This window comes from Pseudopodoces humilis, chromosome 1 (assembly GCF_049639895.1).
Source record: "Pseudopodoces humilis isolate 2021_Gansu_Grassland_sample_001 chromosome 1, ASM4963989v1, whole genome shotgun sequence".
NCBI classification, from domain to species: domain Eukaryota; kingdom Metazoa; phylum Chordata; class Aves; order Passeriformes; family Paridae; genus Pseudopodoces; species Pseudopodoces humilis.
In genome coordinates this window covers 150,261,691-150,287,399 of record NC_142200.1, presented here as the reverse complement: position 1 = coordinate 150,287,399, position 25,709 = coordinate 150,261,691, and positions in this window count along the sequence as shown.

Genomic DNA, 25,709 nt, shown 5'->3' with positions numbered 1-25,709 from the left:
TTTGTGCCCCCAACTCCCTTTATATTCCCTTTACTCCCCACCAGGATTTTTTTGAGGATGAATCTTGATCAATTGCAGGATTCCACTGAAAGATGAGATTAATTCTGTGCCAGAGGCCTTTGGTCACAGTGACCTCAAAGAGAGCCTGAAATGAAGGTCTCAGGTCCTGGAATTATAGAATACCCCAGATTGGAAGGGACCCACCAGGATCATCAGGTCAGACAATTCCCACTTGTTTTTCAAGGTGTGCAAGACCAGGTTGGTTGATTTTGAGGATGATGTTATTGGGGTTTTTTTGAGGTTGAATTTTTTTTCTCCATCTGGGACTGCAAGGACTCTCCCTGTCGTTTTACCAGTGCATTTGAATTCTCTGGTCTCAATAAAAGGTTGAATTCAAACTGCAGCCTTTGCCTCAGTGGAGAAACCAACAGGAAAAATCCCTCTTCTTCCAAGCTGATGGATTTTATCTGGTTTCTAGGTACTCAATATCACCATGTTTTGTACCCCTCAATTAATCCTGGGTTATTGGTTATTGGTTATTGACCTCTGAGTTCAAAACAAGAGAAAAGACATGACTGTTTATTTGCATGTCTGACATCCAGGATTCCAATTCCATTGTCCAGAAACAGACTCGAAATGGATCTGGTTCTTAAACTCATCAGACCTTGCATATAAACGAGGAGTTACAGCAATGCTGCCATCAAAAAGTCACATTAATTTTTCCAATTAATCCGATTGTCAAAGATAAAGCGTTGCTTTACCATGATCCAACCCATCATTATCTGATTTCTCCTGCCTTACCATTCCCTCCTTATTCCATTGATTTGATGTTTCATTCTACAAAACACACGGGCAGGCTCCCCTCTGCTGTACCCCACAAATCCAAAGTAAATTTCAGAGCTAAACAAGGTTAAAAATAGGTTAAAAAACAGGCCAGTCCTGAAGGGCATCAGCACATGTTTACATGGCTACAATGATTTTCCTTTCCATCCAGGCCACAGTTTCCAGTTCTGGCTTGTCAGGAGTTTCTTCAGGATAATTATCCCATCTCCACAGCCACTGGCAGCTGGAGGCACTCTCACCCTCCCAAATTGCACATTAATTTGGAAGCGGAGAGGACGTCACAGGGAACCCGAGGCCAAGGGCAAATCCAAACACCTTGGATCCACCACTCCATCACGGAGCTGGCCAGAAGCCTCCCTGAACTTGCCAGAGAGGGATGAGGCCATGGAATGAGCTTCCCACAGATGGGTAATGTGGGAGTGAAACCGCTTACGAAAGGACCTGTTTGAACCTTCCCCAAAACACAGCAGAGCCACCACAGCAGGTTGAGGAGAATTTGGGGAATATTTGTACTGCAACTGCCAGACATTCACTACTCTGGGGGTGCAGAAAGGAATTTTTTGGGGGCACAAATCCAAGCTGTGCCAGTGAGGGGCTTGAAGTTCATTCTTCTACACCCCATGGGATTGTGTTGACCCCTCTTTCTAAATTAGAGGGGACATGACTCATTCTCTCTCTTTGGTCACTTCATTCTCCAGTGCAGAAGAGTTTCCCATTGAAGATTTCATGGAGACTGGAACATTTGTGGAGGGGAAAAAAAGCAAACAAACTTCCTTTTTAAACATTTAAATGAAATAAAACAAGAAATTTGATCCATAGCTCTTGTCTAAATGTCCTATACAAAAGGACCAAAATCAGCTTTAAATCCCATCGTGTTTTGAGAGGATTCAAATTCGTTCAACTGATAAGTGGGGAGGAAAAAATATTTTATTCTGAAAATATGGTGTGGGGTTTTTTCCCTGAACTTTTTGTGCCAGCAGATCCTGAATATGAACAGCCATAAGAACTTTAAAAACATTTCTTAGCACTCATAACTTGCACTTCCTGTAGAATCCTGTGCATTTCCAAGGAAGGGAGAGGAATATTTTAAATAAACTTAATAAACTTAAATAAACTTAAATAAACTGACAAGGATTGAGGTCACCTCGCAGGGAGAACTGACCTTCACTTTCTGGAGCCCTTTTGAATTCCCAGCCGTTTGCAGCCTTGATTTGTGACCCATCATTTGGTTTTCCCACCTGCAGAGCAAAGCAGCACTGGCTGCTCTGCTCCAGAGGATGCTCCCAAAGCGCTCCCCATGCCTCTGGAATTATAGTGTGTGTTGTGAATAAACGACAAGCATCATGTCCTTTTTTCTGCTGGCCATGGGCAACTTCCTCGGATGCTTGACAACCCTTTCCATAAAAACTTTCTGAATTTCCAATCTAAACCTCACCTGGTGCTAACTGACGCTGTTCCCTCTCCTCCTGTCCCTGTTCCCTGGGAGCAGAGCCCGACCCTCCAGCTGTCCCCTCCTGTCAGGGAGTTGTGCAGAGCCAGAAATTCCCCCTGAGCCTCCTTTTCTCCAGGCTGAGCCCCTTTCCCAGCTCCCTCAGGAATTCTCCAGCCCGTTCCCAGCTCCCTTCCCTTCCCTGGACGCCCTCCAGCCCCTCAATGTCCCTCTTGTCATGAGAGGTCCCAAGCTGGCCCCAAGATTTGAGGTGTGGCCTCAGCAGTGCCCAGCACAGGGGGATGATCCCTTCCCTAACCCTGTTAGCCACACTGCTGCTGGTACAAGCCACTTATCACTTCCCAGCACTTATCAGTGCGTCCCTAAAGCCGAGGAGAGAAAGGAGAAGGACCTTTAGTTCCCTTCTCTTTAAACATCATTTCCTACGCATGCAAGTAACACGAACACTGCAATTACACGGCCAAGTGGGCTGAAGACAGAGCGAGGAGGGGGGGGAAATAGGAGGAAAGATTTACAGCTCTTCCAAAAGATGGAATTGAAACATGTAAAAGAGGGCAGAGCCAATTGCCAAAATACTGGAGGTTTTCTTTTCCTTCCACTGCGCGTTGCGAGTGGTGTTTTGAAGGCGGGGTGGAGGGGAGAGCGGGGAAGCGTTGGAATCTCAGGGTTTTTATTTCACCATGAAACTCTAGCAGGAGAAATTTTAATTGTGGATCCTTGTGGACAAGACCTTGAAATCCTACCCAGCCAAAGCTTTCTGGTCCCGGAGCGTTCTTGGAACTGGTCGTGGCTCCCAGTCACTTGGGTGCTTTATCCAAGTCTGTTCCCTCCGCCCGTCAGCGGGATGGGTTTGGGGGCTGTCAGGATCCCTGGACACCCCCTGTTCAGGGGCTGTTTCACTGCCTCCCCTGCAGGCAGAGCATTTCTATCTGTTTCTGGGGAGATCTCCGTGGGAGTTTGCTCTTTTCCCTGCCTTTGGAAAGCGATCGGCCTCGAACGCTGTTGGCACCTCGTCAAGAAACTCCAGAGGAGGAACACGAGCACGGCCGCTCCGAGTAATTGATTGTGGCTACCGGTTGACTGCAGCAGGATTTGTGATAGTGTGAAATCCTATATCTTGGAGGGCCTCAAAATTATCAGGGTATTTAATCACGGGCTGGGCATGTCTGGGCTGTATTTATGTGTATCACCATCAGAGGGTCACTTGGGCAAGGCGCTGAGATAATGGAAAGAAAAGGGCTCGGAAAATAAGGCAATAAATCCTCAAGCTGAGCTTTTAAATGCACAGAACTCCTTGGGAAGCACCAGTAGCCAATTAATGCACCTCCCAGTGATTAATCTGCGTTTTAGGGGGCGAGTATTTTGGTTCAGGTAGAAGCTGGAGGTGCCTCTGTGACATTGATACAGACCAGATGAAAAGTTGGCTTAGTTGCACTGAAAGGTGGGTCAGGAATCCACAGGAGAAATCCACATGAGCTCACATTATTTGGAGATTTCTGTTTCCCAAGCCCAAATACATTATAAAAACAGTCCCTCCTGCAGAATTGTCCTGGTTCCAGATCCCCCAGAAAACCTGCTGAAAGCTTTCAGAAGTCTGAAATCAAAAGGTGTTTTAGTTAAACACTTAGCAAAACCTTGTTTGTGTTGTAAGGAGGTTTTTAAAACAATTCTTGAAGAAATACCAACATTTCCCAGGCCTCAATATAGATTATTTTTAATTCTTTTCTATATTTTCACACAATTCTTCTCTTTGTTTTTTCTGGGGGGGGGGTTGTTTTTCTTTTTAATAAATGCAGTGATTAATTTCACTTCTCCAAACTATTTTTGTCACGAAGTTTCAATAAATCCAAATTTCAGGAAGCGAAACACCTTGATAACTACTTGGAGAACGTTTTTAATAGCATTGCTAACAAGGTTATAAAAGTTTTACAGAGAGGAATTTTTCCTGCCATCCCTCATCCACCTTCCTTCTGCCAACAGTTACAAATATTGGTTGCAAAATCCTGCAGGGATAAAAACACTGGGGCCAAAGACAAAGAGCAGATGGCACATTATTTTATTTCATTATTTCATTCAAACTCAAATTTCATCTAATATTCAAATATTTCATTATTTGCTAATCCCATACATTTATTGGACATGCAGGCTGGGATTCACCTGCCCTGATTTCATATTCCCAGAAATCCAAGTTTGGGTGATTCACCTCCACTGATTGTAGAGGTTTAGGAAGAATAGGTCAGGCTTGGACGTGTAAAAGAAGGTGAAACCCAAACTTTGGCTGTTTTAGCATCTTCTGTTCCTCCATCCTCAGCAACCCAAAAAATTCAGCTTCACCTCCAGGGAACCACACCCTAAAAATTTAATTATACCCCATATTCAGGTCTAGCACATGCCCATGAAGAACTAAATGGCAAAACTTACCCTTGATTGGGCCAAATATTTTTTAACACCTGCATATAAAAAAAATAAAAAGTATTAAAAAATATTTAATTTAAAATTATATTAATTTATTTAATTAAAAATTAATTTTAAATTATATCATTTAAAGTATTAAAATTAATTTCCCAGTGCTTCCTACTTCCACAAACATCTTCCTTGCTGGTCCAGGAGTCACAGCTTGGCTCATCCGATGGCTGGAGTGTTGCTGTTCTTCGGAACAAACCCCTTGGAGTCCTTGCTCCTGACTGATAAACCAGTGGAATTCAGTGACAACTGCATTCAAATTAATTCTTTCTCCCTTCATTTTGGGAGATAGCTGAGCAAGGAAAAGAAGAAAAGGCTGCCTGGGGCAGGAAAAAAAAGGCAGAATCTTTAATGGAATGCTAGAGAATTCACCTGAAAATCCGGAGCAAGGAAGGAGCTGGAGACTCCTTGGCTTCCACTACAAACAGCTCATCAGTGTCAGCTCACCCTGTTTGCTTCAAACTGACAAAAATTTGACTGATTTAGGGCAGAGAAATGTTCCAGTCCCTGTCAGCCAAAGCTGACACACCTGATTTCCCCCATATTATCTGTCTTTCCATCTGCCTCCGATGTGCTGAATCATTCCTTTTTCAGGGAAAGCAGCATTTTCTCCTTGAAACTTGCACTCTCTGTTGAAAAAAAAAATTTAAAAAAATTAGAAAAAACTAAAAAGTCATGGAAAATGTAGCCGTAGTACTGGGAGCTGCTGTGCCAGATTCCCACTTGGCCTGGATCTCTATACCTCTGCTGACCTCAATAATAATTTCACTTGAGGGCAAGCAAAGAACTTGGTGTTCAGTCGCAGAGCGACTGCAGCTGATCTGCTGAATAAATCAGAGCAGAGCAACCAGTTGCCCCTTCAATTCCCAGTAGCCCATGGCCAGTGGATTACTCCCATGCAGTGGCACAGCAGTTTAATTGGAATCTTGCATTGTTATTGTTGGTGCCGTTATTTTTAAAGGGTTTGGCTATTTTCCAGGGATCTTTTCCAAGTTGCTCAATACCGTCACTGGCATCAAACTGAAGCTATTAAGTTTTTCCCCATGTGAGCATGAGCAACAAATGTGGATTATTTCAGGGGAAAAAAGTGAAAACCCACTCCTTTACAGGCTCTTGTTTTTCAGCAGGGCCAGCTTAGAATTGATCCTATCACTGAGAAGTCCACCAGCCTTAATGATATCCCAAATTTATGGCCCCAGATGTGTCCGTGACTTTGCTGAACTACACAATCGAGGTTTGCACAGCTTTGCCTTCTCTCAGCCCTGCAGGTACCCGAGAACCTTTCAATTCTTCATTAACTGAAGTTAACAGAAAGTTTATCCTTATTTTCCACAGCAGGTGCCATTTTCCAAGGAGAGGGGAAATAGCAGAGCACCTTCAAGGCACTTCTTTCATGAAGGCACAGGAAAAGAGGTGGCATCACTCCCTAGTCCTTTTCCATGGTTTCTCTAATCCTTAGGATAGTGGTGCTGTGCAGACTGAGCTTGGAAACACTAATAAATATTCAGCTTGTCTGCTTTTTGCTGAATAATGGAATATTTCATGTTCAGTTGGAGTCAGGAGCAGATTTGGGGCAGAGAGGGAGGCAGGGGGGGTGTGGGATTGAATTGCTTTCCCTGCTGGGACTGGGATTTAGTTTTGTGGGGTTTTTTGCTGTCACAGCTCTGAAAGACAGAGGAAGGAGAAATGAGGAGTGGGGCAATATGAGGGAAAGACAAGAAATATTTCTGTGCTGATGCTGATTAGCTGATATGCAGAGGAAAGAGAGAGAAAGAGAGGGGAGCACGTTAACAAATCTCTATTTAAATCCCAACTTCCAAGTGAAAATGTGTTGGCTCCTTCTAAATCCCTACAGAGATTTGGAGACATCGAAGCCAGCAGACACCCTACGATCATCCACCCTGACCTTTCTTAACTCAGTCTCGAAACTTTACCCAGCCATTCCTGGAATGGAAGGAATTATCCCCGCTATGCGCGCGCATTTCTGAGATGCAGCTTTAATAAACTGATGATGGGGATCAGATTCCCGGTGATGCCATGGGCTGGTTCCTGTGTTCCTCTGCAGGAATGTAACCGATGGCTTGTGGTTGAGTTAAAGCACATTTATCCCTCCTTCCTGCAACTCCTCCTAATTCTGCCGCCGCTGACAGAGCTGCCTGGTCCTCGCGGGCGCGGGGAGATTCATATCCCCATGAATCACGGAGCGGAGCGAGAGCTGCGCTCCAAAGATTCCCCATCTCTTCCCTGAGCTGAGCAGGTCAAGGTTGACCAATTTTTCTCTTGTCAAAATTCAAGTTTCAACCGCAGGAATTCTGTGCTGCGGATCCCCTGGGATGCCAGGCCTTGGATATGTGAGGATTTGCATTCTGGAGTGTTTTAAAGCTCCAGGTAATCTTGTCTCGTGATCCAAAGACAAAGGTAGGCCCATGGATATCCTGAAAGAGGATCCAGGGATGAAGCGGGGTCAAAAGCCACAGCCCTCGCCCCATGTAGCAGTTTTACAGAAGATTTACTCCCTGTCTTGTTCATCCCACTCCTTGTCTCCTGAAAAGTCAATTTTGGAATGACAGCTCCACTTTCCATGGATTGTCTCCTTCAGCTACCCCAGAATTTCATCAGGCAGAAAATTAAAATTTGGCCGTTTAGTCAGGACTTCCCAGCAGAGCAGCAGCTGCAGAATTCCCAGCTCTGGGAATAAAAAAGCCCCATCTCTGTTGCACTGGGAAAATGATGTTAACAGAGCCGGGAGGATTTGTGGATGCACAGAATCATGAAATTTTGCAGATTAAACTCTCAGCACAGGGAACATAAACTCATGGTCATGAATCCTGCTCATCCTGGACTCGCTGCACACCCACAGCCTGGAAGCCACGCTCGTATCCCTGTCTGGGGTTTTCCAGCTGAAACATGGGATCATTCCACTTTTGTCTCCCCTTATCTCAGTGTCAAGCTGTGGAACAGGGGACCCAGCTCTCCCAAATGTGTAAAACAGCAAAACCGGAGTTAGAAGGATGAGTTGTGGTTCTTCCACCTCCTGGTGAAAATCCCTGCCTTTTCTACTCGCCACATTCTCCCATTTTCTTTGCATAAAAACTCTTTTTTTCCTGCCCTTTCATTGAAAGTCACTTTGACCATTAACCACAGTATCTGGATGGGTCTTTTAGGTCTTAGATGGTCATTCTTGGCTTTATTTTTATTTTGGGGAAAAAAAACCATGCACCTCCAGAAAGGAGGAATCACCCTTTAGGGATGCATCTCCTACTCCATGGACTATCAAAAGAACCTTGGTGATATAAATAATAAAGTCAGATGAGATGAATTTGACATTTAGGATCCATTTCCCAACAGAAATCAAGGATATATTTTATTTTCAACATCACATGTTGCACGTTTGTAGAAATACTGGCTTTTGACCATTTTCTATTTCTATTTCTATTTCTATTTCTATTTCTATTTCTATTTCTATTTCTATTTCTATTTCTATTTCTATTTCTATTTCTATTTCTATTTCTATTTCTATTTATATTTATATTTATATTTATATTTATATTTATATTTATATTTATATTTATATTTATAAGAAAAATGGGTTTAATAATGCTAGAGTAACTTCTTAATTCCCCCAAAATTTAAGAGAGTTTAGGTTTAAATTCCTTCCTGGGTTACCACTTTTAACTGATTAGTTAAGAATTATAATTTCTCATTCACTGATTTGATTTCTTGTCAATTATCAGTTTCTAGTCAGGACTGGAAGTTTCCAATCCCAGCTTTATTTAACATCAGGCCTGTCCTGTAAAAGCTCCTTCTCTCTAATTCTGGTTAGAGAGAGAGAGAATTTATCCCAAATTTCTGACTAATTCTCATCCATTAATGTGAGTTTTCTCCATGTGCACCAATATTTGCTTTTTCCAGTTGCATTGCTCCTGTGAGTGTTCTCCATCCATGGCTGCAATTAATAATTTTAATTTTTTTTTTTTTAATTGCTATAATTTGCCTGGGGGAAGGAAGTCTCTTGAAGGAGGAAGGGGAGTTTCTGGGTCCACCAAGGAGATATTTGGGGACTCACAGTGGCATACACAGTGCTGAGGTAGGTTCCTTCAGGAGAAACTCCCCAGGATCAGATCCTCAGCTGATGGGAACCAGAAGTTCTTCCACCTGTCCAAATCCCATTTTGCATCATCTGCTCCTACCAGATCACTGTAAGATTGACAGTTGATTTTATCGCTGAATTTTGGCAGTTGATTTCATCGCTGAATTTTGGCAGCCGGCATTATCACCTCTTTAAAACAGGAGAAAACGTTTGTTTGAGTCACTGCAATACTTTACCCTCTCCACTAAGGGGATGTCAATTGAAATAATTTTAATATTACCAAAATGTCTGTATTCCATAAAGGAAAATAATCCTGCTCAGCGCTCCAGGTGTGGTGCAGCCTTTTCACAAGGATGCTGTTTGGATCCCATCCTGAGCTTCAGGTCGCTCTGGAGAGGGAAAGGGGGAGAGCACTTCACCTGGAAAAGCAGAGAGCAAAGAGCAGTACCTTTGATAATTCCGACTAGGAACTCACAGGCTGCTCAGAAGCTGAGGTGCTGTCAGTCTAGAGACGAATTATGGAGCTCATGGAGGTGAGGTGGAACAATAAATGTGATTTATCCACAGATCCAGATCCTCCAGGATTGCCCATCCCCGGTTCCTCCACGCACACACCTCCCACTGCAGAGATGTTTCTAGTGATCCATCCATCTCTCCTTCAGCCTCTCTTCCCCTCCCCTCAAGGGCCACAAGAGTCAGTGTTTTATTCCTTCCAGTCCTCATTTATTTCTTCGGAAAGAACAAACCTTCTTTGTCCGGGGCTCCTGCAGGCCACACCAGGCGGGAGGGGAGGGGGATTCCCTGCCAGGGTCTCTGGGGCAGAGGCCAGAGATTCTGATTCCTGAGTCCACCACGTACCCCGGTGCCACAGAGATCCCACAAACACAGAGAAGTCAGGCAGCCCTGTGCTGTGGGAGCTGGCCCCACATCCATGCCAAGATTCTGGATTTCCTGGCGCTCTCGAGCTCTTTGGACCACGGGGATTATACATTGCACAAGGTATCAGATGCCAAACTCACTTTAGAAAAAAGCACACGGGAAACAAAACAAAATGACCTCTTCAAGAAAGGATCCTATAGAAGTGTTTTTAACAATAACAGAGCAGGAAACTTTGCCTTCTCAGACATTTACCCAGCTTCTCTGCCTGCTGGCATTCCTCAAGTGCACTTGGACACACGCTGGGCCACCGAGGGCCAGGATCCTCTCGGATTTCACAACCCGAGCAAGGTCAGCCCAGGGCAGATGTTGGATGAGATTCCTCGCAGCAAAACCCCCACTATCCATCAAAAATGGTGCTGTTCCATCCATTGGCAGCAAACTTTGTTTCAGCCCAAGATTATTCCAGAGCTGGGAACAGCTGGAGTTGCTCTTCTGGACTGTGGGTCCCACCCATGTCCTCCCAACTTCATTGAAGACTTGGTATAATTTGCACAACACTGAAATATTCACCCAAAATGGCTCCTTCAAAGCAATTTTTGACTTAAATTCCACATTCTGCGAGACTTTTGATAAATAAAATGCTACGCAAGGTATCCCTCTTACTGATTTCCCTTTTCCAGGGAAATCCTTGCACACTTTTCCTACTTCCAGCACGAGCTGTCAAACTCAGCTCAGAATTTGCCCCAGGCAACACTCACACGGATATTTCAGGAGTTAAACTGTGTTCAGTGGGATTCAAGTAGCAGAAACAGGGATGTTTATGGTGCAGAAATCTACCTGAGCTTGTAAGTCTCAGCTCTTCTTGGAGTCCATAAAAGAGGTCTTTGGAAGCAAGACACAAGATCTGGTGAATGCAGCCACTTTAAAGTGAGGAAAATGGTGCTGTTCCATCAATTGGCCAAGAAAAATGTCTCAATAAACTAATTAAGTTTATTTTTCTGGGGCTCTGCAGCATTTTTACGAGCCCTGAAGTCAGTCATAGCATGTTCTCAAGCCCTCAGGCTGCAGGTTGATGAACATTTTAAACCATCATGAAGGAACCAGTCCCATTTCCCTCTGTCCTGTGCCATTGCTTCTCCCCAAAGCCACCTAAAGCTCAGAACCTGAAAAGGAATTAACTCCTTATTTGGGATTTAGCAAGGAAAACTCAAACCTAACAGAATTAGAAATACAAATAGCTGTAAACAGGACTCTCCACCTGCCCACTCTGGTTCCAGTGGCCTGAGGAGTCTCTCTACTCCCATTTTCATTCCAGGAACTGCCAGCAGCATCCTGGATCACAAATTATTCCACACAGTTCCCTCTGGCACCCTGGGGAATTTGTCTTTGTCACAGGGGGACCCTGTGCTGCCGTGCTCCCCAGTGCCCTCAGCCAGCTCCCTGCTTTTCCTCCGGGCTCTTTCTGGCCACGTCTGTCTCTCATTCTCTCCCTGCCCTCCATAAATGGCTTTTTCCTAGGAAAGCTTCGCTGCTTTCGGGAGGGTTGTAATTTCCATTTCCTCTCCCTGGCCCAAAGGGGAGCATCTGATACAAGACAAACAAGCAGAGTTGTCTCCTGCTCAGCTGAAATTTTTGTAAAGAACTGTCAATTATAGCACATTTATAGTTCCATTCCCTCTTTTATTTTATTTTTTTTTTAAATGTTAATTTTCCAGCTGTCCTGTTCCCTTGCATGGATTTATTTTTAGGCTGCTGCCTGACATTAACAGCACAAGGGAGAGAGGGGAACCTGTAGCCCCTGAGGGACAGGATTGCAGTCACCTTGGGTCAGCCCAGACTGATGCTGATCAGGATTTTAAGCTTCAAATCCATCATTTTGCTCAAGGCAGAATTCCCAGGCCTTCCTTGGAAGAATCCAGGCTGGGAAGTTCAAGGTTTCATTGGAAAAGTCAGGACTATGAAGACACCTTGAGCCATCTCAGTACTGAACCACTCCCAAGCTCTGTTGACAAACAAACATAAAATAAAGATCCAAAATTTCCTTTAACCTTGGTGACAGCGAGGAACCCCGTAAAAATGGGCATGACAAAACTCACAGAGGCAGATGACAAGTGGCAATTTTGGCTGGAATTTCTGGGGTTGGATTAGAGACAGTGAAATTATGGTACCTGCAAATACCTGTAGCAGCAGCGAGGGAGAAGCCGGTTGCTACAGCAGTGATGTGTGTTATGCTAAATCCCATATCCCTGATAGAGAGTGCAGGGAAGGGCACGAAGCTGGGAAAGGGAGAGATGTGGGAAGCCAGATGAAAAGTTTTATTAGGTGATTATTAAACTCTTCTGCAGTGCCAAGCGCAGCGCAAGGCTGCCAGCTCGTCTCACTGCAAACCCAAAATTAAAATAATGAGAGGGGCCCTAATCATGGGCTGGGTGGTGGCTGCTTTTCTATCTGGGCTGGGTAAAAAGCTGCACCTCCCTCATCAGTCCAAGATGGGAACTTGGAAGTGGCAGAGAAGCCTCTCGCAAGGACGATGGGTCCATATCTGAGAAGGGAGCTGTGGTTCCTTCATAAACACAGACAACTCATCTGGGAATGAAAAGTCTGGTAAGAACCCAAACTATCCATCAGTCAGGGTGACCAGAATCTGGCTCCTTTCCCAGGGAATGGAGGAAGATGGGACTCTCCTGACCACCTACTCACGGAGCAGAATTCTTCTGTCGTGACTGCTTCATTCCACAGACATGGGGATGGCATGCAGGAGCTCTGCAGGGTAGGTGGTTGGAATGATTCATCCCCATCACACCATGAAATCCCATCTGGAGCATCCTCATCCTCTTCATGCACTCCAACAGGTGAGCTAAACACAATCCACTCTTCATACATGAGCTCCAGACGTCTCCCGTGGAAAGAGACAGGGATTTATGGAATCACGGAATGGTTTGGCTTGGAAAGAATCTTGAAATTTATCCAGTTCTACCACTGTGCCATGGGCAGGGACACCTTCCACTAGACCATGCTGTTCCAAGCCCTATCCAGCCTGGCTTTGAACACTTCCAGCCAGGGTAGGTGTCAAGAGCATCAGCTGAAAACAGGAATTCCCAATGCTTGCATCCAGACTTAAGAGCCACCACAAGGAGCACATGGAGGTTGATTCAAAGACATCCAGTTCTTGGTTCAGCCATGCCTCTTATGTCACATTTTGAACCAAAATCTGCCTGCAGGGTCATACTGTTTGGCAGTGGCTTGTAAAAATGGGGTCTGAGATAAGACAAATCTGCTGTCACTCCGCAGTGATGTAACCCTGGACATGGATCCTGAGATGTTTGGGGTGGATGCACCACATTCCATCTGGAATCTCCTACGGAGCAGGCTGAGACCTTCTCTGGTGTGGATCTCATCCCTCCAAAGGGCTGGAACAAGCTTCCCTTTCTCTGACCCCACCAACCCTAGGATTCTGAGACCAATCCAATTTTACACTGGCAATACAACACTGCCTATGTTACATCTCTGGGGACATTTCTGCTGTTTTAACTGAATTTCCTCTCTGCTGCAGGAAGATTTCTCCACACCAAGCTTCCATTTGCCTCAACCTCCCGTTCATCTCATTACCCCGGTGGTGGTGACCTTCTCACATCCTTGGACCAGGTCCAGGGTCAGGAGAAGGTCACCATCACCTCACCAGGTTGGCACGGAGAAGGCAACACAAGCCACGCTTCCTTGACCTATGATGCTGTCCACCCATGTGAGCACAAATGTTCTGTGGGATGTGTGAACTGGCTTTAGGATCTGGAGGCAGATTTCCATGCCTAGAACAGGCAGTCCTGGTAATTCTCCAGGAGATGAAAGGCAGGAATATATAGCGCTGAGCGGAAAGGCAGAGCCGCTCTTCGGGAACTGCGTGGGGCTGACGTAATGCTCTGTGCCGTGATATTCCCAGTAGGAACATCTGAGTTTGGGTCACAGGTTTGCAGGGAGCCATCTTGTTAACGTCATGGCAGCTCGGAGCAATCCAGCCTCTGTTTTTCCACTGCGTGTGTGTGCGAATCCGCGGGGCTTCGCCTGCGAGCACGGAATCAACGTGCCTGGTGCTGCCCCTCCTGAAATCCCTGCTTTGTCTTGGGCCCTGCCCAGTAAACCCTTGGCTCACCGTTAGTGGCTCTGCTGAGCTGTGCCTGTGCAATTCGTAGCTGGACGAGTTTGTGGGGTGGATGGAGAAAGAGACTTCAGGGCTTCAGCACTTGCAAATCCCACAGCAAGTTCCTATCTACTCCCACTCCTGCAGGAACTCCATGGAAACGAGCTCAAACTGTGCAAATTGGCTGCAACATGTTTTTCTTGAGTCAGTAACACAATACTTTTTCTTTCTCGACACCAAATATTCACTTCACCCCCAAACAGCCCTTGCCAGCTCCCAATGTGATAAGCAATTAGTTTGGTTAAGGCTTCTTTTTTAGGAGCTAAAGCTGTGGGAGTTGCTGGTCTTGGAGGAGATGTGAAATCTGCTCTTTCCCCATCCAGACCATTGGTGCGGAACTCCACCACCTCACCTCCTGGACACGGAGAGCCAAGGCAGCTGTCGGGCATGAAAAGCCTGTGGAACCTGCCATGCTTTAGAAGCCTTTTCTGCTTCAAAGGAATTTCTACTCCTGATCTTTACAGCAGGAAAAAAAATTGGATTTTCAGGTTATTTAGGCCCAAACCTACAAAACTCTTTTCTTTGAAGTTCTAACTCTGCAGATATTTTCACCGGGACTCGAAATATCTATTCCATAAGCACAGGTGAAAAAGAAATTGTCAACATGTGCTGTGAATCAGAAATTTGAGGGCCGTCAAGGTGCCCTGAGGGCTGGAGAACCTCAGCTATAAAGAGAGCACCAGGCTGAGAGAGCTGGGATTGCTCACCCTGGAGAAGAGAAAGCTCCAGAGAGACCTTGGATCCCCTTCCAGTGCTTAAAGGACCTCCAAGAGAGCTGGAGAGGGAATTTGGACATCCCTTTGGACAAGAGATGGAGGGACAGGACAAAGGGGGATGACTTCCCCTGCCAGAGGACAGGGTTAGACCAGTTATTGGGAAGAAAATCTTCCCTGTGAGGCTGGTGAGGCCCTGGAATGGATTTCCCAGAGAAGCTGTGGCTGTCCCTGGATCCCTGGAAGTGCCCAAGGCCAGGTTGGACAGGGCATGGAGCAACCTGGGACAGTGGGAGGTGTCCCTGCCATGGCAGGGGCGGGACTGGATGGGCTTTCCAACTCAGACCAGCCTGGGATTCCAGGATTCTATGAGAACACAGCAAAGGTTCCTAATTTCCTTCCTGGTGCTCCTATTCCATGTTCTCAGTGGAAATGCTGGACTCGTCTTTAATTCACTGTCCAAGGTGGTCAGTCTGAAAATGATATTCAAATTCCACCAGGTTTGGGAGAGGGAAGGTGCGGGAAAGTGCGGGAAGGGAAGGTGCGGGAAGGGAAGGTGCGGGAAGGGAAGGGAAGGTGCGGGAAGGGAAGGGAAGGGAAGGGAAGGTGCGGGAAGGGAAGGGAAGGGAAGGTGCGGGAAGGGAAGGGAAGGTGCGGGAAGGGAAGGTGCGGGAAGGGAAGGGAAGGTGCGGGAAGGGAAGGGAAGGTGCGGGAAGGTGCGGGAAGGTGCGGGAAGGTGCGGGAAGGGAAGGGAAGGTGCGGGAAGGGAAGGGAAGGGAAGGGAAGGGAAGGGAAGGGAAGGGAAGGGAAGGGAAGGGAAGGGAAGGGAAGGGAAGGGAAGGGAAGGGAAGGGAAGGGAAGGGAAGGGAAGGGAAGGGAAGGGAAGGGAAGGGAAGGGAAGGGAAGGGAAGGGAAGGGAAGGGAAGGGAAGGGAAGGGAAGGGAAGGGAAGGGAACAATTTCAGCTATAGCACTGAATAAACTAAAAAGCCACATGGAACATCAAGGAAAAGAGCAAACAAAAGTATTAGGGCAGGTCAGCAGCATCAATGGAGACATTATTTCCTCCATTATTCTGCCTCTAGGCAGAAAAACAAATCAAAAATTATGAAAGTCGTGTCAGCAGCAAAAAGTTGGCAGGAGCCAGTGCCTGCACGGAGTGGTGCTGGGCTGCACAAGAAAAGCTGCTTATCATGTGGAATCACTTACTAAGTCCTCAAATTTGACTCCCTCCCTCCTACTAGAGCAGCCTTTCCCTCAGCTGAAGGGGTGACAGTCCCATGATGCTTTTTTTTCTCCTTACAGACTCCAAGATTCTCCATTTTGGAGGCAGAATGGGTGCATCTAATCCGAACCAGGGAGGTCCTGTCATGAGCAGACTCATTTATTTCTTCACTGGCAAAGCACAAAAAGCATCAGAATAAATGGGACAAAGGAAAGCCAAGTGGTTTGGGGGGAAAGTCCCTGAGCTGGGAATTCTTGTGTGGCATCGGGCAGGTCTTTCACACACGTCAGGAGTTTCTCTGACTGTGCCTCACTCCGTGATACAGATGTCAGGAATCAAGGCATTTCCATTTGTTTGGACAGCAAGATTTGAGCTCAGATGAGTTCCCAGATGCTCTCCTGGATATGACACTGACTTTTCTTTTATTTGGTTGTGTTCAGCATCCATTTTTTCCCAACACCTTTTTTTACCTGGCCAGAAGCCTCCCTCTGTTCTGCTCCTGGCGATCACGTTCCTCCTTGTTCATTTATCTCAGATAAAGTAATTTTATTTAAGGCTGGAAAATCTTTGTGAAACTTTTACTTCATGGCTTGGGCTCGGCTGGGCTGAAAAATTAGAGGCCACATCCTCACGTAATACAAAATGGGCATGGGGCCAGTTTCAGCAGGGCAGAATCCAATCTCCCCTGGCAAGAACCACTCGGATGGACCCACGAGGGTTAAGGGGCTGTCACGCTTCCCTTTTAACATCATCCCAAAAAAAAAAGAGAACACAGAAAGGGAGTGAGAAACTTCTGGAGGAAGCATAAATATCATTACAATCCGAGGCCGGTATTTGCCACGGTTTGCAGCGCAGCCATTCCCAAGCCTCAGCCATCACTAAACGCACCTTTAATTTTCCTCCTGGCCCGATTATCCCCTCCACACGGTGCTTTAATTACTTGGTGCCTAAGAAGCATTTGGGACAGCGAGGTCTGTCACCCCTTAAGCTGCCTGCCCGACTCTTCATTTCACGAACAAGATACACACAACTCCTTTAGCCAATGGCAGCCTGGTCACACAAGTATTATGTTTTTCCTCTCGCTGTCTACTGTTTCACCACTGGAGGAATTACACAGCCAAGAGCCCAGTAGGAATAATGGCTCTATTCATTTCCCCCTGGGACTAATTCTTACAGATGGCAAGCACTGTGATGGGGCAAATTAGCTTCTTATTTCATTGGGAGGCTTAAAGTTATAAGCTCATTTTGTTGTTGTTTACGGGATAGCTCACGGCAGGATGGTGCAAGCCTGTACATTGCTGCCGGGAGGGAAGGAGGCAAATCCTGTGCCGACGGAGCTCAGAGGGTAGGGAAGGGGATGCTAGGAGGGCCCTGTCACTGCTGAGCCCCAGCTCGGGCTGTGCTGGGCTCTGGAGCCCGGGCAAAGCTCTCTGGCTGCTGGGGCTCCCAGTCAGGTGCTGAGACCGACAGGAGGCTTAGCACTGCTGCAATCCAGGATCACGGCCCTGGCACTTCGGGAAATCGGGATTTGAGAGTGTTTCTGGGGAGAGGTGGTAGGAAAACAAGCACGGTTTCCACTGCTTGGAATGACGTGGAGCTGTGCTACAGATGAGAAATGGGGAGAGCCTTATTTACCTGAAAAGGCTGGTGAACAGAGGGATCCAGGAATGTTTTCTTTCACAGTCATTTTCCCCTCGAGACAGCAGCAGCCTCAGGATCTCAGAAGATCCTTGGAAAGGGAAGGACATCTTTTTCCCTGTGGTCATCACCGTGTGGCTGCGATTACCCACTGAATTAGGTGACACTGTACCTTTCCCAGATGGCATTTCCAGACGGGAAATTCCAGGCTGAGCCTTCCCGTACATTGCTTCTCTAATTTTCCAAACAGAAAATAAGAGTTACGTGTCCCCAGCTTTGAGTGAATCAGCATCTCCCTAGAGATTTCAACGGACACCAGCCACCAATCTGGCCCACAATGTCACTTTTTATGGGTTTCATGGCCAAAATCTCTTCTCATGAGCAGTGATGCACCATGAGGAGTAACAGAAGATGTTGGATGGGATTTTATTTGTTGGCAAAAGCCCTTGCAAAAGTGTCCCAGAGAGAAATTGTCAGTGAAACAAGTAACCATCATTCCTCAGTCATCATTCCCCACCCCTGGAAGTGTCCAAGGCCAGGCTGGATGGGACTTGGAGAAACCTGGGATAGTGGAAGGTGTCCCTGGGTGGAAAAAGCTGGGTTTTAAGATCATTTCCAACCCAAACCCTGGAATTCCATGGTCAAGGGTGTCATTAAGAGCTGTTTTCCTGCAGCTGCTGGTCTGGATAAAGGATTTATTTCCTGCAGTGTCTCAGGAGATCATAAGGGACATGGGATCTCTCCCTGGAGAAGCTTAAGGGACAGGGAGCCCATTGAATCCTCCCAGTGAGATGGTTCCAAATGCATGACAGACCCCAACTCCACATTCCCCATCCTTTCTAGTGTCCATCCATCTTTATTGCCATATTTTGGGGGATGAATTTCACCCTGGATATTCCCTCTTGTGATGACTCATTCCCTGATCATTATGAACATGTTTCATTGTGAATGGGATGTCCTGCCCAGACCTGCACAGCTACATGGTAGACGATCTTCACCTCCCTTCCAGCATCCTCACGCTCTGGGAATCCTTTGTTTCCTTCCCACCACATTCCTGATGCCCTTCCTATGCCCACCAGGCACCTCCAGTCCCAGCTCCACACTCCTGGCATCCACACTAATTTCCCTTCCTTGTCTGGTTCTGAGACATTTCTAGGTCTGCATAAAAATGTGAACTTTTCATTTCTGAAATAGTTCAAAATATTCAAGAAGAAAATCACTGCTGGCAATATGAAACTAACCTGAAAACATTTTTTTGAGGGAAGAGAACACAATAAAAATATGTAGATGGAAACAGAAAGGTCTCACATGTATGAAACAGATAAGGCCTATTATAATAATTTAATAATTGTGATAGATTTTACAGCATAGAAAACAGTCCTGAAAATGGAAAGTCACGACGACACGAAAATTGGTAATTCTGTTTTCTGACAAAGGTTAACTCAGAATGTTTCCATCCCACAAAATGCTACATTTGCATATGCTCAGACACTCACATATGTTTGCTGAATGCAGCCTGCTCCAGACACAGCTTTTTTTTATTGTAAGTGAAAAAAAAAATAAATTTCCAAATACCAACCCTATTTTCATCACAGAGCTGTCTCTTCAGGAAGTGCCAGCCATGAGGAAAGACAGTGGCAGAAAAATAAACCTGGCTGTTCTGCAAAGCCACCACACCATGAGGGAACGTTCTGCATGGTGTAAATTACTCCAGAGCTCCAGCTACTTGGAGTAAGTATGGAAAATTCATGGAATGTGTGGGGCTACAGCTTCTCCACAGCTTTTCTAGACACATCCACCAGCAGCACCTTGGCTTTGGAGGAAAAGTATTCTACCTGTTCCCCAAACTCATGGCTTTTGGCTCTAATGTGCAAGTGGGAGATGTTTTTTGAGCCGTCCTGAGCTCAGAAGCACTGTGATGGATGTCCCTGGTGCTTTCCCTGCTGTGGCAGGTTCCACAGGATCCAGAGCCCTTGGATCTTTGGAAGGATCTTGGAGTCTGTTGTAGGGAGACCGCACCCACTTTTATCCAAGACAGGAAAAGAAGGAGGAGAAGGGGAAGGGGAAGGGGAAGGGGAAGGAGAAGGAGAAGGAGAAGGAGAAGGAGAAGGAGAAGGAGAAGGAGAAGGAGAAGGAGAAGGAGAAGGAGAAGGAGAAGGAGAAGGAGAAGGAGAAGGAGAAGGAGAAGGAGAAGGAGAAGGAGAAGGAGAAGGAGAAGGAGAAGGAGAAGGAGGACAAGAAAGAGAAAGATAGGAAGGAGAAGAAGGAGAAGAAGGAGAAAGAGAAGGAGAAGGAAAAGGAGAAATAAAATCCCCACATGTTGATTGTATTGAATCACAAAGCCAACATCACGCTGTGGTGGAAATTCCTCCCTCACCCCGATGCCTCCCCTCCTGGCTTTCTGTCTTCGCTTGGAGCCAGTGGTTACTGGAACCACCAATTCCTGCATTTTGTCGGGCCAAGTCCTCTCTCATGTCCACCAGCACTGAGCCCCAAACCCTGGAGGGGAAAGCCCAGGCTAGAAAAGCCCTGCAAACCTCTGCTGAAAGCCCAAGTCAGCAACATTGGTACGGAGACCTCCCCGCCTCGCTGGATTAATGATTCCTGTGGTGGCCTCGTGGCTGCTTTTACGAGCAGCAGAAAAAGGGGAGGAGGAGAGAGGAGGCATCGAAGCTGAATGACAAAATCGAGGCCGGCTTTGCCAGGGCATTTCCTTACACAAGAGAAACAACGTGATCATTTCCTACACCCCTGTGACCAAAGGAATGCAGGAGCACACGGGGAAACGGATCCCGAAGGAGTCGGGAACATGCGTGGGCTGGGCCAGCCACCGCCAGGGAATGAAGGAGCTAGCTGCTCCAGAGCTTCCCTAAATCCCGTCCAGGGGATTAAACGATTCACTCCAGGGTTTGCAGGGAAAAGCCTGTGGGAGCCAGCCAAAGGCAGAGGGCTGCAAGGAGTTCAACTCAGGATTCCTTGTTAAAGGAAAAGAAGGGAACAAAAATAAAGCTGAATTCCTGCATCTGTTAAACAAAAGTCTCCATGTTTTTCCAGATTCCAGGATGAAGGGCTTGTAATGCAATGCTGCTGCTTTCTGTGTTATTTTTCTAAATCTCTCTTAATCTTCCTCATCCCAACCTTTGTCACTGAGATCTCCAAAGCTGAATTGTTGCTGTCACCTATCCATGTAATAATGCCCAGTGTCCTTGAGGAACTAAATTATTAAAACGATAAAACAATTATTAACAGACTGACCAGCGCCTATTCTCCTCCCTAGGGCAAGAAAAGAGATTTATCAGCACTTCACTCCCCAAAAGTGCATCTCCTCTTAGAGGGATTGAGCAGTGATGACCTCCTGGCATCCCTTCCTTTATTATTTCCATAGATAAGGGCAGATATAACTGGCAATTCTGGCTTTAGGAAGGTCATTCTAATTAATTTCCCTCAGAGTCCATTATAGAGGGAAATAAGGTGCTGAAATCAGCTGAGTGCACCTTGTTCTGGTTGCTGACCACCTTCCAGATGTTTCCTCATGGGGTTTTCAACATCTCTGCCCTTTGCCGAAAGACAATCTTGTTGCAAGCAGCAGATACAGCAGGGAGAGGCAGGGTTTTATTAGATTGGACACCCAGAGGAAACACTAAAACCCGCTTTTCTTCGAGGGTGAAACAGGACCAGCAAGTTTGGGCTTGGGTTCTAAAGTGCTCTTGACTTGAGCTGCTGGTTCCCATCCAAACTGCTGAAATGAAGTGTTTGGCATCACATCACGTCCCATTAACTCCTCATGGGTGATGGGGCAGGAGCAGGGAAGAGCCACTCCTGCTCCTGACAGAAAGTCAGGAGGAACTGAACAGAGACATCTTGGCTTAGGCAATCAGAGATCTGCCATCAGCCCCTTTTATTTCTACGTGAACCATTGGAAAAAGAATTTGACATAATATTGAGGGAGAGTATTCATTATACGATAATGAATTCTTTCTCCTTGGAGAAAGTTTGGATCTCAACATAAATTCTGACCTCATCTCCCACAGTTGGACTCACAACAGTCCCCAGACCCTTTAAATCTTAGAATCAGGATCATGGAGTAGTTTGGATTGAAAGGGACCTTAAAATTCTTGTTCCAGCCTTGGGCAGGGACAGCTTCCATTGTTCCAGGTTGCTCCAATCCCTGCCCAACATGGCCTTGAACATTTCCGGGGCTGTGGCAGCCACAACTTCTCTGGAAAAACCAGGAATAGTTTTCTGTTACTCCATTTTCTGCCTTTGTAAGAGGAGCTGCTACATCAGCAGTGAAGGGCTGTGCATGAAAAAAAAAATATCAAGAGAGTTTTGATCATTTTTTTTCCATTTCAATCATTTTCCAGCATTCCAATGAATAATCCTTCTCTGTGAGCTTCTATCTTAAAAACTGCACCTAATCCCAACATATTGCATCCTTCCTAGGAAATCCTGGAGAACTCAGCAGCCTTTATTGCATATTCGTGCTGTTTCATGGAATGTCGCAGCCAGCAGTGAAGTCTGGCCATGCCTGCTGGTGAATAAATGGCTGAGGCAAGGGACAAGCAGGATTTCTGCAGTGTTGTGTTTCAGTCTATCCGACCTGGCTGCACGGGCTGTTCTCAGATCGAGTGAAAATCAAACTGCTCCTTTGTTGGATCCACATTCTGAAAATCCAAGCCCCTCTTGTTCTCCTCTGAGCCAAGTTCATGTCCCAGTGATTCCCGCTCTCGGCTCTTTCACCTGGGTTTCAGAGGGAGAAAAGCGAGTTGTTTTCAGAGACAGGGAATGACAATGGGCGGGACAGTTTCAAGCTGGGATAGAAATGCAGCTTAATATGCTGTCAAAAATGATTTGAAACAGATCCCTCCGTGCCAGCTGATAAAACTGAAACGTTCTGCTTCGGGCTGAGCCACCGCAGGTTGGAAGCTGACTTTTTAACCTTTTCCCATGGAAAAAAAAAGTCAGAAAAACACACTTTTGGGGGGCAAAGTTAAAAAAAAATTAATATTGAAGCCTTGCCTTGAAGTATTTATAAAACTCCTGGTGTGAGGTGAAACAGCAGAGTGTTGGTGTCAGTGCACAAGGCAAGGCTTGTTCCAGGGAGGGACATTGCTGGTCCTGATGCCTTGGGTTGGATGCCAAAATTCTGGCAGCAGAGTGCCACACATCCCAGAGATGGCATTTAGGAGTTATCCAGTGAGGCCTGGAGTGTTTGCAAGAGCAACTCATGGCCACCACCAGGCTATTGTACATCCAACCCCTTCGTCTGCCCAGCCCAAAAGGGAGGGTGAGCAGATCCCCCTGTTTGATTTCTCTTAAGCTGATCATTTATTCCACTTATGCTCCAACATTAAGGTTTAGAAAGAGATGACCCAGCTGGCAAAGTTAAAGAAAAAAGTTAATATTGAAGCCTTGCCTTGAAGTATTTATAATACACTTGCTGTGAGGTGAAGCAGTGGAGTGGGCAGTGCTGGTGTCCTGGATGGGACACTGCTGGCTGGGATGCCAAAATTCTGGCAGCAGACTTTTAGGGCTTTTAGGAATTACCCACCACAGCCTGGAGTGTTTCCATCAGCAACTCACAGCCACCACAGCCCTGTGCATCCAACTCCTCCACTGCCCCTGGTGCTGCCCAGCCCAAAAAGGAAAGAGACCAGACCCCCACGATTGATTTCTCTCAAGCTGAAAACTTGTCCCACTCATGCTCCACCGTAAAGGTTTAAAAAGGGAGGACTCAGCTGACATAGATAGCAAAGTTAAAATAAAAGTCAATATTGAAGGCTTGCCTCGAAGCGTTTATAGAACTCCTGGTGTGGGATGAAGCAGTGGAGTGGGGAGTGCTGGTGCCAGAGCAAGAGGACAAGGCAGGGCTTCTCAGTGGGACACTGCGAGCCCTGATGTTGTAAAATTCTGGCAGCAGGCTGGGAGGGCTTTTAGGAATTATCCACCACAGCCTGGAGCGTTTGCAGGAGCAACTCGCGGCCACCACAGCGTTGTGCATCCAACTCCTCCACTGCCCAGCCCAAAGAGGAAAGAGAGCAGACCCCCGCGATTGATTTCTCTCAAGCTGAAAACTTGTCCTGCTCATGCTCCAACACCAGGGTTTGAAAGGAGCGGTCCCAGCTGACCTCCAGCAGCATCCCCCGGCCCTGCTGGCTCCTCGGAGCCCTGCCTGCCAAGCCCTTGAGAGCCGCAGCCGCTGCGGTGGCGGCACCGCGGGCAGCAGGAGTTTGTGTACAAAGCTGTCACCACTCTCGGGAGTGGGTGGATTTTCCAGCTCATCTGTAACCTGAGTGGCACTTCAGCCTCGGCATCTTTCTTCTCAGTGTCAACAGCACGCAGCGGCCGAGCTATCCCCTTACACATTATCTTCGATCAAGTTGATGGACAGGAGGGAGCAGAGCCAGGAGTCATTGTGACAGGCTGGGTGTTTTTACAGGCACAATGGTTAATGGGCTGGTTAATGTAAAGGATTAGCCTCTTCAGCCCCGGGACATCTGAGAGGGGAGGAAGGGGGTGGTGCTGCTCAGCGAGCCCCGATAGGAAATGCCGCGATCGGCTCGTAACCAAATAGAAGTGAATCGGGAAAAAAAATAAAAATAAAAATAAAAAAATCCTTTATGGTGTCTTGGGTTTTGGCACGAGGGGGTTGCGTTTTGGGATGGTGACGTTCACGGCACCCAAAACAAGACGCAGAGCCCAAATATCACGGTCTGCAGGGAAATGGTCACTTTCCCAAAGCTGCCAGAGATCCAGGAGTGTTTGGACAACGCTGTCGAGCACAGGATGGGATTTCTGGCACCGTCCTGTGCAGGGTCAGCAGCGGGACTGGATGATCGCTCTGTGTCCCGTCCAGCCCGGGGTATTCTGTGATCCTCTCATCTCTGAGGCACTTTTCGGGGGAGCAGGGGGGGATGAGAAGGCTGAACCGCTTCTCTTCATACTTCAGCCAAGGGGTGAGAGGGGAAGGCTCAGCTGTGCCCTGGGGACACCAGGACTGCTCTCCCCAAACCTCCTCCCGGCTGAGGATGCTTAGAGCTCCGTCTCTGCGGAGCGGGCCCCAAAAAGCGGCTGCCCAGAGGAATCGCCCTGTGGCAAGTGGACATTTGCCACTTTTCCTGAGACAGCAAAGCCCGTGGAGCCGCCCCCGAGGCTCCGAGCCTTCCCTGCTGCATCCCCTTTCCATCAGAGCGGCATTATTCCGCGGAGCCCATCGAGTGCTATTGTATCACCACTAAGTGACCGAGCTTATGGGATTTATGGCCATATGCTCGCATGGCTTATGCACTGAGAGGCTTAGAAACCCTTCCTCCAAATTCCTCAGGCGGGCTAAAACCTCCTGCCTGACTGGCTCAGCTTACAGCAGCGAGACGGTCCTGGAGAGACCCTCCCCGGGAAAGCTGCTGAGTTCCAGAAGAAAAGGGGCTGGGGAAACCCTTCCAGGGAGAAAAGGGGCTGGAGAAACCTTCCCTAGGAGAAAAGGGGCTGGGGAAACCCTTCCCAGGAGAAAAGGGGCTGGTGAAACCCTCACCAAGAGAAAAGGGACTGGAGAGACACTCCCCAGGAGAAAAGGGGCTAGAGAAACCCGTCCTGGGAAAGCTGCTGAGTTCCAGTAGAAAAGGGACTGGCAGAAGTCTGGGATTGTTGGAGCTGTCTTATCCCAGAGAGGCAGGTGAATCCCTCAGAGGGGAAATCTGGGGCAGCACAGGGCTGGTTTCAGTCCTGACACTAAGCCAGCTGGATACAAATCTGTCTGTGGCCGAACAGTTTTCAGATATGGTTTAACCTATAATTATTTAGGGTTTGTATCCTGGGGTTTAATCATTTGGTCAGGCCAAATCCTGTCACCTGCACAGCAAGGTGATGTTCAGCATCGTTGTGTCTCATGGTTCCAGCTACTCAAAAAAAAAAAAAAAAAATCAGTATAAGTTGGTGAAAACTCACTGAAAAAAAATATTTCCTTCCTTTCCTTCTCTCCCCAAATGGCACCGTAATTTCAGCAGCAAGAAATTAGGAAGTAAAATCTAGTTTCAGCTTAGCTGCTTTTCCTTGTTTCTATATATTTTAATTTTATTCCATATTCTGAAGGTGAAGGGGAAAAATACAGGAAAATATTTAAAAAGTAAGTTGGTGATTTTTCTATCTTTGGCCAATTCACTTCAGCAGCATCATGGGACTGCTGGGCTCTGAAAAGTGAAAAAGAGATGGGCCTGC